The sequence below is a fragment of the Ornithorhynchus anatinus genome, chromosome 9 (assembly GCF_004115215.2).
Source record: "Ornithorhynchus anatinus isolate Pmale09 chromosome 9, mOrnAna1.pri.v4, whole genome shotgun sequence".
NCBI classification, from domain to species: Eukaryota; Metazoa; Chordata; class Mammalia; order Monotremata; family Ornithorhynchidae; genus Ornithorhynchus; species Ornithorhynchus anatinus.
Genome location: NC_041736.1, coordinates 37,986,466 through 38,004,240, shown reverse-complemented (window position 1 = coordinate 38,004,240; position 17,775 = coordinate 37,986,466). Strand labels below are relative to the sequence as shown.

At 47.7% G+C, this 17,775-nt stretch overlaps 1 protein-coding gene across 1 annotated transcript in view; it reads right to left on the bottom strand.

Moving 5' to 3' along the window:
* The window catches only part of GALNT14 (polypeptide N-acetylgalactosaminyltransferase 14), a 129,897-nt gene that overhangs the window by 66,547 nt on the left and 45,575 nt on the right, over nt 1-17,775 (bottom strand). The window lies entirely within an intron of this gene.

Below are 17,775 nucleotides of genomic sequence, written 5' to 3'. Positions count from 1 at the left end.
TAAAATATAACAGAATTGGTAGACACATTCCCTCCCCACAACAAGCTTAGAGTCTAGAGGTCGAGCTTCGGGTCCGCAGGCAGGAAAGGAAGGGGGAAGGGATCGCCATGAAACCCCTCTCCCCTAAACATAGGTTAAAAAAAAGAGAGGAAGCAACAGCTGGCCATCCCCAAATCATTCCTGCCAAAGGAGGGCTTCTGACGTTATCCAGGTAAGAGCCCATTTTGGCCTGCAAACCAACCATTTGTGGAGCCAGAAACCCCCCAGAGCTCCACTGAGGCAGCGCCGGTGGCAGCTCATCTTGACACCTGTTCGGCCCCTCGGATGGTCCCGGAAGGGTGACGAGGAGAGACGTAAACTTTAGCAGTCATTCCAGCCACAAAGAATATCATGATCTTATCTAATAATTGATCTCTCCCGCTTTGTTAATTCTATTTGAAAACAGCTTCCTCTTGCTAATAGCCCAAGATGAAGCTTTTGAAGCTGGTGATTTTTATCCGGTGATTGAGTTTATTCATGTTCAGCAATATATTTTGCCATATGAACAATGTAGTGGGAGGGCGGGGGGAGGATGCGGGCGGGCTTGGAAAGAAGCCTTTCCATCCCATCATCAACCTGGCCTCCCTTGGGTTAGCCGAAGCTATGGACTTTGAGGAGTTCTCAATTCTAAGATCATTGCTCACATTTCAGGGCAGGACCGATGAGTCAGTCCCACCAGGAAAAATGGATCAACCCTGAATTATTTCCCATTACCCGCGTGCGTCTAAGGAATCTTCATCATCAGCAAGCTATATATTGAGTGTTCCTGACAGATAGCCACGGCTAAGCTTAGGAGAAGAAATCTGGCCCGAATGACAAGGCCCTCTTTCCTTCCTCTGCCTGGTCTCGACACCCCCCCTCAAGCCTCAGCCCCCCCCTAATCCCAGAATACAGGCAATGTGTCGACCGAGTCAGCTTGCTATTTTTGGCCTTTGGCATCTTCTCTCAGACTGCCAACTGAGCTCTCCTGCCGGAATCGGTCTAATAAGGGACAGAGCCAGAGGCAGAGACAAGAGGCCGTCTGGGAGCAGCAGCATTGGCAGGAGGAATTCTAGGAACAGCATAATCAGGAAGTAAAATCTGTCCAGGTCATCACTGATACAGATGTCTCCTATCCTGGGCGTCTCCTTTTGGGTGAGAAGAAGCTGCCTATTTGGGGGTTTCAACATCCTTGGTATTCTCTTTTTAGCTCTCATGCTCATAAGCGTTTCCACCTTATCCTAAGCAGAAAATTTTATAGTTTCTTTCTCACGGGGCCTCAAAGGCTTAGAAGCATGTCACGTTACTCTCCCTCATACACAGGAGGAGATGGTACTGACAGGAAAGTCATTGATCTTACCCTCAGGAGGCCTTCCCTGACTAATCCCTCCTTTCCTCTTCTCCCACTCCCTTCCGCTTCGCCCTGACTTGCTCCCTTTATTCATCTCCCCCCCCCCCCGCCGCCCCACAGCATTCATGTCCATATCTGTAATTTATTTATTTATATTAATGTCTTTCTCTCCCTTTAGACTGTAGGTCATTGTGGAAAGGGAATGTGTTTCTGTGATATTATCCTCTCCCAAGCGTTCAGTACAGTGCTCTGCATACAGCAGGAGGAGCAGCACGGAGTAGCGGATAGAGCACGGGCCTGGAAGTCGGAAGGTCATGGGTTCTATTCCCGGCTCCTCCACTTGTCCGCTGAGTGGCCTTGGGCAAGCCACTTCACTTCTCTGTGCCTCAGCTACCTCATCTGTAAAATGGAAATGCAGACTATGAGGCCAGTGTGGGCCCCGACTTGTTTGTATCCACCCCAGAACTCAGGGCAGTGTCTGGCACATAGTAAGTGCTTAACAAATAACATAATTATTATAATTATAATTAAGTACTCAATAAATACGATGGAATGATTGAATGAATGAAAGGTTCATCTCATCCACACGGACCACCTCTCGAGTCCCAGGTTTAGGTCGTTCAGCAGTCGGGAAAAGGCTAATAGGAAAAAGAAATAGTCTAATAGTCTGGGTTGTGGTTGGGCGGGTGGGAGTGGGGAGGGTTGGGGTAGGAAGATACAGTACTACCTTAGATCTGGTGCCGGAAGACCCTGCCACCAAAAAGGTGCCCCGATCCACTTTTTAATTTTTTTAATGGTATCTGTCAAATGGCTTATTTTGTGCCGGGCACTGTTTTAAGCGCTGGGATAGATACAAGCTAATCAGGTCGGACGTGGCCCACATCCCACCCGGAACTCAGGGTCTTAATCCCCATTTTACAGATGACGAAACTGAGGCCCAGAGAAGTGAAGTGACTTGCCCGAGGTCTCACAGCAGAAAAGTGGCGGAGCCCAGATAAGGATTCAGATCATTCATTCATTCATTTGGAATGAACAAATCGGTAACAGAGAGAAATCCTTCAGACTCCCAGGCCCGGGCTCTATCCACTAGGGCACGCTTCTTCTCAAGGGTCTTGGCTTGGGTTGGGGGGCAAATGTAGGAAACTACAGAGGGGAACGAGGTCCCAGACTGCTAAGCCATTCAACTACCCAGTTCTGGGGATGGTGATCCCTTTAGCCTCCCCGCCCGGCGTCAGGGGAGACCAGCCTCACGTTCCCCTCACCACCTCTCCCATTCCTAGTCTCCTCCCTAGTCCGGCTGCCACTTACTGCCATTGTGAAGGTGGGCAGCGGTTGCAACAAGCCGGGGAAAGTTATCCCACTTTGAAGATCGCTGAGGGTAGAGGGGTGGGGTGGTGTAAGGAGCACTGCAACTAGGCTGGAGAAGCACAAGCTCCATGAGGACAAAATTCGTGCTATCAACTCTACTGTACTCTCTCAAGTGTTTAGTACGGTGCTCTGCACCTGGTAAGTCCTCAATAAATATGACTGATTTACTGATTTATTGATCGGTCAAATCATCTTGTTTCCCCTTGAGTCCGAACCCCAACATGGTCCTGGTTAGGCCTCCTTTCAGGGCTGTGTGGTCGGCGGGACATTCACCTTACCAGATCTGGGCCTCCTACCTAGAAAGAAGACTTCTCCACCTCCTACACCCTCCACCTAACCCAGCCGGAAAATCTCCCTCGATCTCACAACCCGAGATTTGATCGGAAGTGATCAGCTCTGGGTACCTCACGGGACTCCCCGGAAAGTCACGTGATGCTGTGAAATGATCCTCCCCCCAGTGGAGACGGATGGTCCAGAGCCATGTCTCTCTGCATACCCACTGCTATTTTCCTCCTATATGCCAGATAATGAACCCAGGACCCCTCTCTCTTTGATTTTCCGCTCACTGTCTCTTTTCACTAGAGTTTAATTCATCCATTCCTGATTCTCTCATCAGAATGCTGTTTTACAAGCCTGTAGCCAAGAAATTTTGATAACCTGTTTTGCTAAGCTCTTCCATTTTACCCCCAAATCCAGGTCAAGAGCAAAAGAGTTTGGATCAGAGAGGAGAGAGGCTGGTGGTAAGAGGCATACCCCAAATTCCTGAGTCTTACCACATCACAATCCAGTCTATATATCCCATGCTGACGTCAATCTATTTGTGAAAAGAAGGGTAAATAGGTCGGATTCAAATCTTCGGGAAATAATGAAAATATCAGGTGCAATTTCCATTTTTAAAGAAGGAGGAGGTGTAGCAAAACAAAGATGGATAACACAAATCACCTGTTTAGCTGGAATACTAAACACTAGGCTCTGAAATCTCTCTCCCAGATTTTAGCACACTGGCAGTGCCAAAGATTTGAAGTTGCAACGATCTGGCAAAAAAGCCAATAACAAATCTCAACTAGTAAGATACATCTGTTGGACTCAGTCATCAGTTTCCATCCAAGCGCAAGTGTGAATCACGTTTTCCCCTGCTTTTCACTGGTTCTGGTTTTTCTGACTCTAGATCTCCTTTAGTGGGTTTATAAGTTCTCTCTTTGCCTTACTCCTCTCTGCTCCTATAATTTGATATTCCTTAGGCCTATCTTATTTTTTCATTTTCCCATGTCAACTCTGGTCTTTGTCATGGACTCACTTCTTCCTTTCCCTGTTCACCTACTCCGGTCTTCCCTGTCCAAATCTTTCCAAACTCCTCTGTCTCAGCTTCTGCCCTTGTTCACCCTGCCGATTTTGGTCTCTCTTTGGCTCTCCCATCTTGCAGCTTTCCCTTCGGTACCCTCTCGTTTCCCTCTATTTTATCCTGCCTTCCTCTTTTCTTCCTTTTATCCTTCCATTCCTTCCTCCCTTCTTCCTTTCTTCCTTCCCTTCCTTCATCCCTTCCTCAGGCTGATTCCAGCCGGACACCTTTCCATAGAAGCCAAAGCAGCAACTTATGTTCTCCTTATTAAGAACGCTTCGGGCAGCTCATCTCTTTGGCACATCAATCAATTAATCAGTGTTACTTACTGAGCACTTACTGTTTGTGCAGCCTATTCAATCGTATTTATTGAGCGCTTACTGTGCACAGAGCACTGTACTAAGCACGTAGGAGAGGACAATATAACAATAAACAGGCACATTCCCTGCTCACAATGAGCTTACAGTCTAAAGACCAATGCACCAGAGTTGGTAGACATGATCCCCGCCCACACGATGTTTACAGTTTGGGGGATTCACCCACCTTCCATTCCCCAGCAGAGTTCAGGGTACATAACCAATGCAACTCTAAAGTACCACAGTGCCCGGCAGCATCACCAACCATAAAACTGCCTGAGGTCATTAAAATAACAAGCCTACTGGAAATGAACTTGTAAGTCAATTTTTCAAACCTACACAAGAGTTTGGTAAAAAGAACTAGGGTATTTTTTTCAGCATTTGTTTGTGCCAAGTCCTGCCAAGCACATGATATTCAAGTCAGACACAGTCCCTGTCTCACTGGGAGAACAGGTATTGAATCCCCATTGGACAGAAGAGAAAACTGAGGTCCAGAGAAGTTAAATGACTTGCCCAATGCCACATAGCAGGCAAGTGGCAGAGCCGGGGGATTAGGCTCTGAGTGCCAGGCCCAGGCTCTTTCCACTAGACCGTGCTGCTTCATGGCACAAAACTCGTTGTCTCTATCAACAGCTGTAGTGCTTGTCTGGCTGAGGGTGAAATGATTGGTCTGGGGATGGCATAGTGGGGGGAATTTTGACCACTCTTGATGGAAAGATGGAAAAGAGAGAGAGAAGTGATACAACTCGAGTTTGGTGACAGGGGAAGGGAAAAAGAGTTCATACCTGAGCAGGAAAATCCCTTTCACTCATCCAGGGACAGCACATCAATTATGGATTATTAGATAAGATCTTCATTTTAATATTTCCACCATGTATTATCACCTCTTCCTCTCGCTAGAATTCTGTCATGGGAGTTATTTAACTGATGTGCAGAAATCTAAATTTAATTTATTATGATCTAACTCACTTTAGAAGCCAAATTACCCTGCACTGGAGAAGGATCAAGTCAATATTCCACTTGCCTTTCTATTTATCTTCTGCAGGGTTTTCTAGCTTTCTCTCTAGGATAACGTTTCCTCTCACGGGCTGGTGATTAATTTAAATTTTCCTCAGAATTAGGCAATTTCTCCTTCAAGGTTGTGGTTTAATGGTTGATATTAATTATAAGAAGCAGTCATTGGTTTAAAGAGTTTGACGGACAGAAGGGACTTGTAAAAATGGGGGAAGGCTATTCCTTGGGCTAAATTGGATCTTGGGCCCCTTCAGTGGCAAGGACGCGGCTCCTGCTGTCTGTATCCAGGAGACTCCAGATGCGATTTGGCGGTTGAACCTTGTGTACTAACTGTACGTGCAGGCTGTGAGCTCAGGGCGTACCAGCGGCGGACCCTTGGGAGTGATACTGTAGAGACAGCGTCGCTCCAGAGTGAGAATGGGTCCAAACCACCATTCCCCTGCATAAACCACCACCGGCAGCGCGATTTCTCATCTCCTCATCCTATTCTCCCTCCTAGGCATTTTAATACTCACATCCCCAGGCCCACAGCACTTCCGTACATATCGTTACATTTTGTGGCTTCTCCTATTTGTCATTTATTTTAACATCTGCCTCCCCCTCTAGATTGTAAGTTCCCTGTGAGCAGGGATCCCGTCACTGACTCGATTGTGTTGTACTCTCCCTAGGGCTTAGCAGTAGTGACAGCATTTATTAATCGCTTACTGTGTGCAGGGCACTGAACTAAGTGCTGGGAGAGAATACACAGATGGAAATTAGACTGAGTACCTGTCCCTTGTGGGACGCTTTTTTATAATGGTATTTGTTAAGCTCTTACCCTGTGCCATGCACTCTTCTAAGCACTGGGGTGGTTACAAGCAAATCGGGTTAGACGTGGAAGCAGCGTGGCCTAACGGATAGATCCCAGGCCTGAGAGTCAGAGGACTTGGGTTCCAATTCCACCTCTGCCACTTGTCTGCTCTGTGACCCCGGGCTAGTCACCTCACTTCTCTGTGCCTCAGTTTTCTCATCGTAAAACGGGGGCCAAGACTGTGAGTCCCACGTTGGACGTGGACTGTGTCCAACCTAATTAACTCATACCTAGCCCAGGGTTTAGTGCAGTGCCTGGCATATAGTAATCACTTGACCAGTACCATAAAAAATAAAAAGAGGCAGAGGAAAATCTGCTCCATCCCCCTTCCTTCCTCAGTTTGCCCCTCGAGCAGCAGGGCTAGGACTGGCACCTCTCTGGGAGGTACCAGGGACCCCTTGCCCCCCCACAGACATCCTGGAGAAGTTACCGCCCTCCTTCCCCCAACCTTAGCGGTTCACTAAGTGGGCTCCCGGTCCCCCCCGCAGCCCTATTGAAAAACCTCTCACAGTGCATTAAAAATTAAAGCTCTCTAAGCAGAAGAGACAAACCACACTTCCTAGCCTGCCTCTTAAATCAAGGCCGGGGAAGGAGCTGGGGGGAGGGGGAGAGGGAAGAAAGTAGGTCATTAGTGATAAGGACTACAATTTCCAAGTGATTGTTAATGCTTTGTTTATGTGAATTTCTGCAAATATGACACTTTAATGGCATAATAATTGTGTGATTACAGTGCAGGAGGACAGCTAAGGCAAGGAGAGAAGGCAGTGGACTTGGATTCTTGCCTGCCGGGGGAAGACAATCCAATTTGGGCTACTGCCTCCAAGGAATGAGGGTCTAATTCTTTATATCTGTCAGGCAGGCCCCACCCCTCGCCTTTATCCCAAGGCTTACTCCGAGGCCCCTCATCAATAGGATTCTGGGCTCCTGACATCCCAGCCTGCTGTGCGTCCCCGGGCAGAGCCCCGGGCATCAGCCCCAGCCAGTCCCCACAACTCTCATTCAATCCCCAAGGTCAAGTCACCCTGGAAGCCAAGGGGCAGTGCCCTTGCAATGCCAGGCAGCAGCGTCCCTCTCTGGAGAAGACAGTGTGACTGGTTTCAGGGGCAGCACAGAGGAGAAATCAAAGTCACACATTCCCTCATGGGACTCCCCAGCTCCCGGGGGCTGCCGGGAGCCATGATGTGAGGTGAGGCCTGGCGCCGTCACTGGAGTGTGCCTCCGACCCGTGACTGCCTCTTCCCTGCCCCTGACACCCCGCTGGGCACGGTAATGAGGAGTGCCATGTGGAGGCAGGAGCTCTTTAATTGGTCCCCGAGCTGCACTGGAAGAGGCAGCAACCTCGAGATGTGCTTTCCAAACGAACCATCCCCCACCTCAGCCGGAACGGTTTTCCTAGACCCCCCACTCACGGCTCTCTAAGATTTGACTGTGGAACTGGGGGCGGCGGGAGGGCTTCTGCTTGCCAGAAGCCCTCAGGAACGTGTTTGCCTTACTTCCTGCCCCAGAGGGCAAAAGGTAGGGGGAGTAGCCTTCTGACCACTGAGGCGGTGCTTTCTTACCTACTCCCGTCTCCAAGATGGGCCAGACGCCCAGGGAAGTGAGTTGCCTTATACTCCGATTAGGAAAGGAGCACTGTATCCCAAACCCTCACAGCTCAATGCAGCTTTTTCTCTGAGGGACCTTAGTAAGGGGGCTTCTCAGATGTCCCGGGCAAACCCTTGATATATCTTATAATAATAGTAGTATTTGTTAAGTACTTACTTGGTGCCAAGCGCTGTACTAAGCGCAGGGGTAGATACAAGATGATCGAGTCCAAAATGGGGCTCACAGTCTGGGTAGGAGGGAGACCGTATTGCAACCCCTTTTTGCAGATGAGGAAACGGAGGCAAAGAGAAGGTAAATGACTTGTCCAAAGTAATGCAGCAGGTAAGCGGCAGAGTTGGGATTAGGACCTAGGTCCTCTTTACTCCCGGGGCCGTGCTCTTTCCGGTAGGCCATACTGCTTCTTGTTCCCGCCTAGCTCTTAGCACACTGCTTGGCAAATAGTTAAGTGCGTTATTAGTATCATTACTATTATCGTCATTATTCATTCAATCGTATTTATTGAGCAGCTACCGTGTGCAGAGCACTGTACTACGTGATTGGAAAAATGCAATACAACTATAAACAGACACATTCCCTGCCCACAACGAGCTTACATTCTAGAAGACTGTACTGCCTCAGCCAGATCAAACAAGAAAGGAAAAGTATTATCTGCTGCCACGACCAGGTCAAACAAGCAAGGGAAACCAGAAAAGAAAATTAAGGAGGAGGAAGCGAAAACTTTGAGGCCGAAATGTAAATTATCGGGAGAGAGAAAGGGAAAATTAAGAAAGATTTAGAAACTCTTGTGGAAAGCAGAGTCAGTTCCGTTCACTAACCTCAAACGAGTGTCAACACACTGTCAGCCGGAGCCAAATGCCAGCTGCCTGTACAGGACCACCCGTCGCCCATGGAGACAATTAAAATTTCACTTCTGACAGAAGGAGCAAGGGAAGCTACTCCTTCCTTTCTGTTGCTTAAAAAAACAACAGGAAATTCTAGACTGTAAGATCCTTGAGAGCAGGGAACATACTAACAGTATCCAACTCCATTGTATTGTACTCCCCAGTGTGCTTAGTACTGTGCTCTCCACATAGGAAAAACTCAGTAAATACAATTCACCGGTTGATTGGAAACTCAGTTCTTGCAGGAGTAGATGTTCCTCTTGTTCTCACTGAGTCTACTTTCCCAGAGAAGTAAAATCCATACCCAGCTCCCTGGAGCTCAGCTACTGCTAAATTCCCCATATTCCTTACGATTCAGAGCTAGAGACACAGGGATCTTGCATTCTGCTCTGGAAGGAAGAGACACTCATGGCCCCCAGGAGATGGGATGGAATATCTGCCCCCTGGATTGTGGGCTACCAGCATCTTCTACCCCAGTGGACAGGCCTAAGGGCAAAGCCACGCTGGAGTCACTGAAAAACAGGCCACACAATTCAATTAAAAGACAACCACTTTAAAACGGTTTACAATGGGAAAAAAATGGATTTAATTATCAGTTTTGCTGCTGTGAACTGACGAACCCACGGCTACACGGAGACTAATGGCTTAATATGTCGTTAAACAAAGGATGAGACATTCGTGTGAGTAATAAGAGCATCTGTAGTCATACTGATGAGGGTTAAATTACATTCACTACAACCCTCAGGCTTCAGGGCATTCACTCCAGCCCCTGACTGAGGTCAGGCTAAAATCTCCCTCCAATCCTCGCCAGCGGTTTCCTGAAGGTCAGAGAAAGAGAGTCTGATGGAGATACTGTTTATTGTTGTATTGTACTTTCCCAAGCCCAAGTACAGTGCTCTGCATTCGGTAAACACTTAATAAATACGATTGAATGAATTAATGAAATACTTGGGGCTCGGCGCTACTGGGAGGGAAAAGATAAGTTAGTCCAGGAGGAAGAAAAGAAGTCCACGTGTTCAAATGGCGAGGATGGGACAAAGGAGGTCTAGCTGTGTTCTAAATCCTTATTTCCACGCCAGTTGCAGGACGTGGGAGAGAGGTTGGTGGGAGATAGACGAGATCGAGGTACAGTGAGAAGGTAGGGATTAGAAGAGTGACGTGTGGGCTGGGTTGTAGTAGGAGAGTAGCAAGTTGAAGTAAGACGGGGCAAGGTGATTGAGTGCTTTAAAGTCGATGGTAAGGAGTTTCTGCTTTATGCAGAGGTGGCTGGACAACCACTGGAGTTTCTTGAGTGGGGAACCATGAACTGAGCAGTTTTCCAGAGAAATGATCTGGGCAGCAGAATGACCGGAGTGGGGAGAGACTTGAGGCTGGGAGGTCAGCAAGGAGACGGATACAGTGATCAAGGTCGGATAGGAAAAGTGATTGTATTAACGTCTTAGCAGTTTGGATGAAAAAGGCAGATTTTAGTGATGTTGCGAAGGCTGACCTGTTATGATTTAGTGATAGATTGAATATGTGGGTTGAATGAGAGAGAGAAGTCCGGGATAGTGCCAGGGTTATTAGCCTGTGAGACTGGAGGGATGGTGGCGCTGTCTACAGTGAGGGGAAAGATAGGGGGAGGACAGGGTTTGGGTGGGAAGATAAGGTGACTGTTTTGGACATATTAGGTTTGAGGTGACGGCAGGACATCCCGGTAGAGATGTAATTCATGAAGTAATTTATAACATCTATTTAAAGATATGTATATAAGTGCTATAGGGTTGGGGCGAATATCGAATGTCCAGCTTTTATAAGTAACTGGGGCACAGAGAATTTAAGTGACTTCCCCGAGGTTACATAGCAGATAAGTGGCAGAGCCAGGATTACAACCCAGATCCCTTTGACTCCCAGGCCCGTGCTCATCCACTTGACCACCCCACCTTCCTGTTCTTTAGGCTGCTCTCCAAGTGTTTCAAAGAGTCTTATGATACCAAATTATTTATTTATATTAATGTCTGTCTCCCCATCTAGACTGGAAGTTCATCCTGGGCAAGGAACGCATCTGCCAACTCTGTTGTATTGTACTCTTTCAGGCTCCTCGTACAGGGCTCTACCCACTGTAAGCGCTCAATAAATACCATCGATAATGACGACGGTGAGGTCTGACAGCAGGGCTCCATGCTCAGCACCTTGTAACTGCTTTCGGAACCCCCTGATCAATTTAACAATCTAGTAACTTCGGAGGTCAGAGCAATACCCGCCCAACCAAGGCTTGGGTTGCGAGGGTCACTTAGCCGACCAACTGGGTGATGTTTCCTCAGGCCATCCAGACGGGTCCACTATTGAGTGGACTGAAAGCAAGAATTCCGCTTCTTAAAGGGAGGATTTGGTTCAATTAACCCCACTGGAAGACTTTACAACTGCTTGTTGCGAAAAGCGTGCCTTAGTGGCATAGAGCGGGGGCCTAGGAATCAGAGGGCTGGAGTTCTAATCCCAGTTCGGCCACTTGGCCACTCTGTGACTGTGAGAAAATCCTTTAAACTTCTCTGTGCCTCAGTTTCCTCAACTGGAAAATGGAGTTTAAATATCTGTTCTCCCTCCCCCTTTAGACTGCGATCCCCATGTGGGACAGGGACGGCGTCCGAACTGATGATCTTGTATCTACCTCACGTGGGACAACCTGATGACCCTGTGTCTACCCCAGCTCTTAAAACAGTGCTCTGCACATAGTAAGTGCTTAACAAATACCAACATTATTATTATTACCCCAGCGACGGGGCACACATTAAGCGCTTAAAAATCACGAAAATTCTTATTATTTCGACTCACCCTCAGGAAGCACGATGATATGCCCCACTCCCACTTCCAGCTCCCAGCTGGACTGTTACTCTTCCAGCTTATTTAAATCTCTTGGTTTTGCATAATAGTAATGATGATGGTATTCTCTAAGTGCTTACCATGTTCCAGGCACTGTACTAAAGCACTGGGGTGGATGCAAGCAAATAAGGTTGGACATGGTCCCTGTCCCATATGGGACTCGCAGTCTCAATCCCCATTTTACAGGTGAGGTAATTGAGGCCCAGAGAAGTGAAGTGATTTGCCCGAGGTCACACAGCAGGCAGGGGCAGAGTGGGATTAGAACCCATCACCTCCTAACTCCCGGGTCTGTGGTCTCTCCACTGTGCCATGCTGCTTCTCTGCATAGCCATCTGGCTTCGGCCCTCCCCCTCCCCTGCATGAGAGGCGGTCCACTGGGGAGAAATGGGCTTTCCGGCAGCTTGCACAATTCTGAAAAGGCAATTACATGCTTGTTACTCCTCTCGAGGAATGAAACGCGTGTCCCGCGCGACCCGTCTCCCTTCCCCGGCGCACAGTCCCTTATCTCAGCCGCCCGCTCCCTCCTGCCAGCCAGTGCTGTCAGAAATGTAAGGCTGGGCTCTTAATCACCCGCCAATGGTCTGGGGGTGGGAGTGGGGGTGCAGGGGGAGACAGGCCTCAGCTTGGAGCCGGAAGGAAAGACGTGAGGGAGAGTGGAGAGAGTCGACGGTGACTGGAGCACACAGAGATAGATGGGTTGGGGAAAGAGGAGGAGGAAAGAGAGGAGGAGGAGATGAGGAGGAGGAGGAGGAGGAGATAAGGAGGAGGGGGAGAAGGCAGAAGAAGTGAATAAGGAGGAGAAGGACGAGGAGGAGGAGAAGGAGTTGGAGGATGAAGATGAGGAGGAAGATGAGGAGGAGGAGGTGAGGGAGAGGACAGGGAGGAGGAGGAAGAGGATGAGGAGGAGGAGGAGGAGGACAAGCTTGAGGAGGAGGAAAAGGGAGAGGAGGAAAACCTGAATAGCCTTTTGCTGTATTGATGGCTGGCCATAGCAAAGCAGCATTTGCTAAGCAAATACTCGTTGTCAAACACTGTACTAAGATCTAGAGGCATATTCAGTTTCTACCAACTCTGATATACTGTTATATTTTAGAGAAGCAGCGTGGCCTGGTGGATAGAGCCCGGGCCTGGGAGTCAGAAGAACCTGGGTTCTAATCCCCTCTCTGCTATTTGTCAGCTGCGTGACCCTGGGCAAGGCATTTAACATCTCTGTGCCTAACTTACCTCATCTGGAAAATGGGAATTAAGACAACAAATGCAGTACCGGTATTGCCAAACATCAACAGTCATTGTGACTAGTGTACACAACTTTACACTAACCCAAACAAAAAACAAAAAGCAGTATTGATATTGACAAATATCAGCAGTCTTTATGACAAGTGTACACAACTTTAACTCAAACAAAAACACAAAAACCCACAGATGTTTTCTTTGCCTTGATTGCAGATTTAGCCTAAAAGCTAATGCCCAAAAGTGGCTGGGTTAATTTGAGTTATCTATCGCAACGCACCAGAGGTCACGATGGAACTTGGGAAGCAAAACGACTTAGCTTATTAGTGGGAGATAATGGATTTCTTCATATTATATTTGACTGAAACCATAACGTTATCTACAGGGCCTCATAATTTGTTTCAAGCAGCGCAAGATATGGCCTGCCCCTCAAAAGAAGTAAAATTGACTTCAGAGAAAAGCATGTTAGGAAGATCGACTGGTTCCCAAGCGTATTCCACCTCTGGTGTGAAAGCATCCTTGGGTTGCTATTACTACTAATAATAGTTAAGATATTGTTAATAGCTTATTGTTACCAAGCACTAATGAGCTGCATGATGCAAGCTGGGGTAGATATAAGATAACTCAGTTGGACACATTCCCTTGTCCCACATGGGGACTCACAGTCTAAGAACGAGAGAGTAGGATTTAAAGTCCATTTTACAGATGAGGAAACAGAGGCCCAGAAGTTGTGACTTGTCCAAGGTCCCACAGTAGACAAGCAGAGGAGCCGGGACTAGAACCCACATCCTGTGACTTCCAGATCTGGACTCTTTATACTAAGGCATGCTATTTAAGCAACTTAAGGGAATACAAAATTTAAGAGTCAATTTCATATGCAGGGAACTCAATCTATAAGGAACAAGCGCATCGTCTATGGCTCCAGCTCCCTAGAGCATTTAACTGCAGAATTAACTTTAACATCTTTCAGCCACAATCCCCAGCAACCTCAACAGTCAATACAACAAGTGCAATACCATAGACAAAGCATGACAACCGATCCCAACCCGCGTAGAAAGGGGTTTGACTTTTCCTGCCTTTTGAATAGACTTTTCACTGACATAACAGTGATGATAATTACTATTATCATTATTCTGGTATTTGTTAGGCACTTACTATGTGCCAGGCACTGTACTAAGAACTGGAGTGGATAGAAGCAAACCGGGTTAGACACCGTTCCTGTCCCACGTGAGGCTCACGGTCTCAATCTCCATTTCAGATTTTCCAGATGAGGTAACTGAGGCCCGGAGAAGTGAAGTGACTTTCCCAAGGTCACCCAGCAGACAAGTGGCAGAGTCGGGACTAAAACCCATGACCTCCTGATGCCCAAGCCCGTCCTCTTTCCGCAATGCTATGACGCTTCAGTATTTGATAGCACTTACTATGTGCCATGCACTGTTCTAAGCACTGGGGTAGCTACAAGGTTATCGGGTTGGACACACTCGCTGTCCCACAGGGTGCTCACCGTCTAGATAGGAGGGAGTTGTTGGGTAGGGATTGTCTCTATCTGCTGCGAATTGTACTTTCCAAGCACTTGGTATTCATTCAGTCGTATTTACTGAGCGCTTACTGAGTGCAGAGCGCTGTACTAAGTGCTTGGAAAGTTCAGTTCGGCAACAGATAGAGAAAATCCCTACCCAACGACGGGCTCACAGTCTAGAAGGGGGAGACAGACAACAAAACAAACCAAACCAAGTAGACAGGCAGCAATACCATCCAAATAGATAAACAGAATCAAAGACGTATTCACGTCGTTAATCAAATAGAGCAATAAATATGTACCGATATACACAAGTGCTGTGGGGAGGGGAAGGGGATAGAGCAGAGGGAGTAGGGGCAATGGGGAGGAGCAGAGGGAAAGAGAGGGCTCAATCTGGGAAGGCTTCCTGGAGGAGGCTCAGTACAGTGCTCTGCACACATTTAATCCCCATTTTACAGATGAGGAAACTGAGGCACATTTTCAAGTGACTTTCCCAAGGTCACACAACCAAGCGTCAGAGCCAGGATTAGAATCTTGAAGCTTCTGACTCTGTGACCCACGCTCTTTCCACTAGGCCTTGCTGTTTCTCTGTAATCAATCCGTCGTATTTACTGAAGGCTTACCGTGTGCAGAGAACTGTACTAAGTGTTTGGGAGAGTACGATGAAACAGTTGGTAGACGCGTTTCCCGCCCACAAGGAGATTACAGTCTGGAAGGGGAGACAGGCATTAATAGAAACAAATTAGGGGTGTGAACGTAAAGTGGTGTGGGTCCGAGGGACGGGTCTATAAAGGGAGGAAATCCAAGTGCAAAGGGGGCGCAGAAGCGAGTGGGAGAAAAGGAAATGAGGGCTTAGTCGGGGAAGGCTTCTTGGAGGAGCTGTGCTGGAGTTTGCCCTAATGGGGACCCATAAGTGGAAGAAATCGCTTAGAGACCTAGGGCCACGTTAATGACTCCTTAAGGTCTGAGGAGGCCGTGGTCAAAGTCTCTGCCTTGGATGTTGTTGTTTTTTTAACTTCCTCTTTGTATTATTTTGTCCATTCCCCTGGGCCAAATGCAAGCTTCCTCCTCCCGGTATTATTGCTGTTATTATTCTTTTTAATTTTTGTATGACGATTCCCTGGCTGAGTTCCAAGTTGGAGTATTACCTCCCCCACACCCGTCACAGCATCCTGTTGCTTTCAATTGGATATGGAATTCCAGACTAACCATGGTGTGCGTCTGTGAGCTGCCTGTGAGGATGCCTGACTCCAGATCAGAGGTGGCTGAAGCCTGACCATTTCTTCTGGGAGAGAAAAACGTTTGGATTCCGATGATGAGATCTGAGTCTCGGGAGGTCAGATCTTAAATAAGTTATACAATACTGGGCATAGAAACCCAGTACTGAGGAACGGGATATAGACGAACGCACCCATACAGCTGTCATTAGGATGGGCTACCGTTACCTGGGGGAGGAGAAGGAGCCAGAAAATGTCTCAAGAGAAAGGAGGGGCGAGGCCTACCCTAGTGGAAAGACCACCGGCCTGGGAGTCAGAGGACCTAGATTCCAATCTCAGCTCCACCATATGCCTGCTGTGAGACGTTGGGCAAATCATTTAATTTCTCTGTGTTCTGGTTTCCCGGCCAACATGGTTGCCAGGATGCTTGGGTGGTGATTTTCTCCCCCCTTGGACTGTAAACTCGTTGTGGGCAGGAAATGTGTCTGTTTACTGTTATATTGTACTCTCCCAAGGATTTAGTACAGTGCACCCGGTAAGTGCTCAATATATATGATTGAATGAATGATTATATTTACTGAGCAGCTTCTTTGCACAGACCACTGTACTAAGCACTTGGGAGAGTGCACTAGAGTTAGGAAGACATGATCCCTGCCAGTCTGATGCTTCCAGTCTAGCGGGGGAAATGTACACAGAATAATTACAGGACGATGGTTGATGGCTGTGTGGAAGTAAAATCAGTCAATCCATAGTATTTATTGAGCACTTACTACGTGCAGAGCACCAAACTAAGCGCTTGGGAGAATACAGTACAGCAGAGCTGATAGACATGTTCCCAAGAAGCGCTTTAATGGTTGCATAGCCAAGTCTCTGCGGGTGGGCACGGTGAGAGCTTAAGTGAGATGGTGGTATAGAAGTGCTGAGGTGATATTTGGGACCCACGGAGAAGAAAAATTAAGGAGGGAAGGAGGCAGGGTTTCAGAAGGGGAGAACTGTGATCAGGTGGATGTGACGTGGGAAGGACTTCCAGGCAAGAAAAAGGGCATGACTTTGGCCCGATGCTTCAGTCCATCCTTCCACAACTAACACCCACCTCGACTGTCCTTCGGTCTGTAGCTGTTGCCTCTATTGACAGAGCAGAACCCAGCTGCTAGACTTTCCACGGTGTTATCCTAAAGAGAAGGGACCATTTGGAATCAAACTGAGCCATTTAAAGGAGGGAAACCACATAGAATTTAATGGATCTCAATTCATAATTTCACAACATTCATAGCAGAATCCTATTATCGCTATTTCTGCTATTAAGTGGTTTGTATTATATTTGTGGTTTTGATTACTGCCATAACACCGAAGCTATAGGCTGCACGGTAAATGGAAAAACACAATGAATTTTTGAGGTCCGCTGCAGAGCGTTCATGATTACTGCACATCTCTGGAATGTCATTTTTTTTTTAACACCTTCAAGGCTTGAGGCTACTGCTGCTGTTAAGGTTGTATATTAGGAGAGAGTGATCGTCCCATGGGAGGGCTGGCTACTTCCAAGATCAATTTCTGGGAGGTGGGTTTTCTGGAAATGCATAGGCTGCAAATTGCAGTTTGGCTAAAAAGACCCCCAGAGCTAGGTCCTACTGCAGAAGGTCAGGGAGACATCCAAAATAGCCAGTGACTTCGGGTGGTCGGATTTATAGCAAAGACTGCCTAATTGCAACCATTTTATTTCACCGTGTCTCTTGGGATCCCTTTAAACTCAGACTCCTGACTCACTGAGAGACTGGCTACTGCCCCTGACTCCATTCCACAGGTGGGGAAACTGAGGCCCAGAATCAGGGGAATTGTCTCGCTAAGGGCTGTAATCTTGTTGTAGGCAGAGAAGGTGTCTGTTACGTTGTTCTATCACCCTCTCCCAAGTGTTTAGTACAGTGGTCTGCACACAGGAGGTGCTCAAGAAATACGATTCACTGACTGACTGATTTAGGGGTGGTCCGGAGAGGCCATGGTCAGAACTTCTGACTTCCAGGTCTCCCACCAGTGGTTGACTGCACTGAATCCCTAACTGACCCCTTACTGAGGCTCACTTAGGCCTTGGGCTGGAGGCAAAGGAGGGGTCCCTGGCCCTCCAAGACCCAAGAACCCAGACCTGAAGAGCACAGATGGAAAGAGCTCTTTTC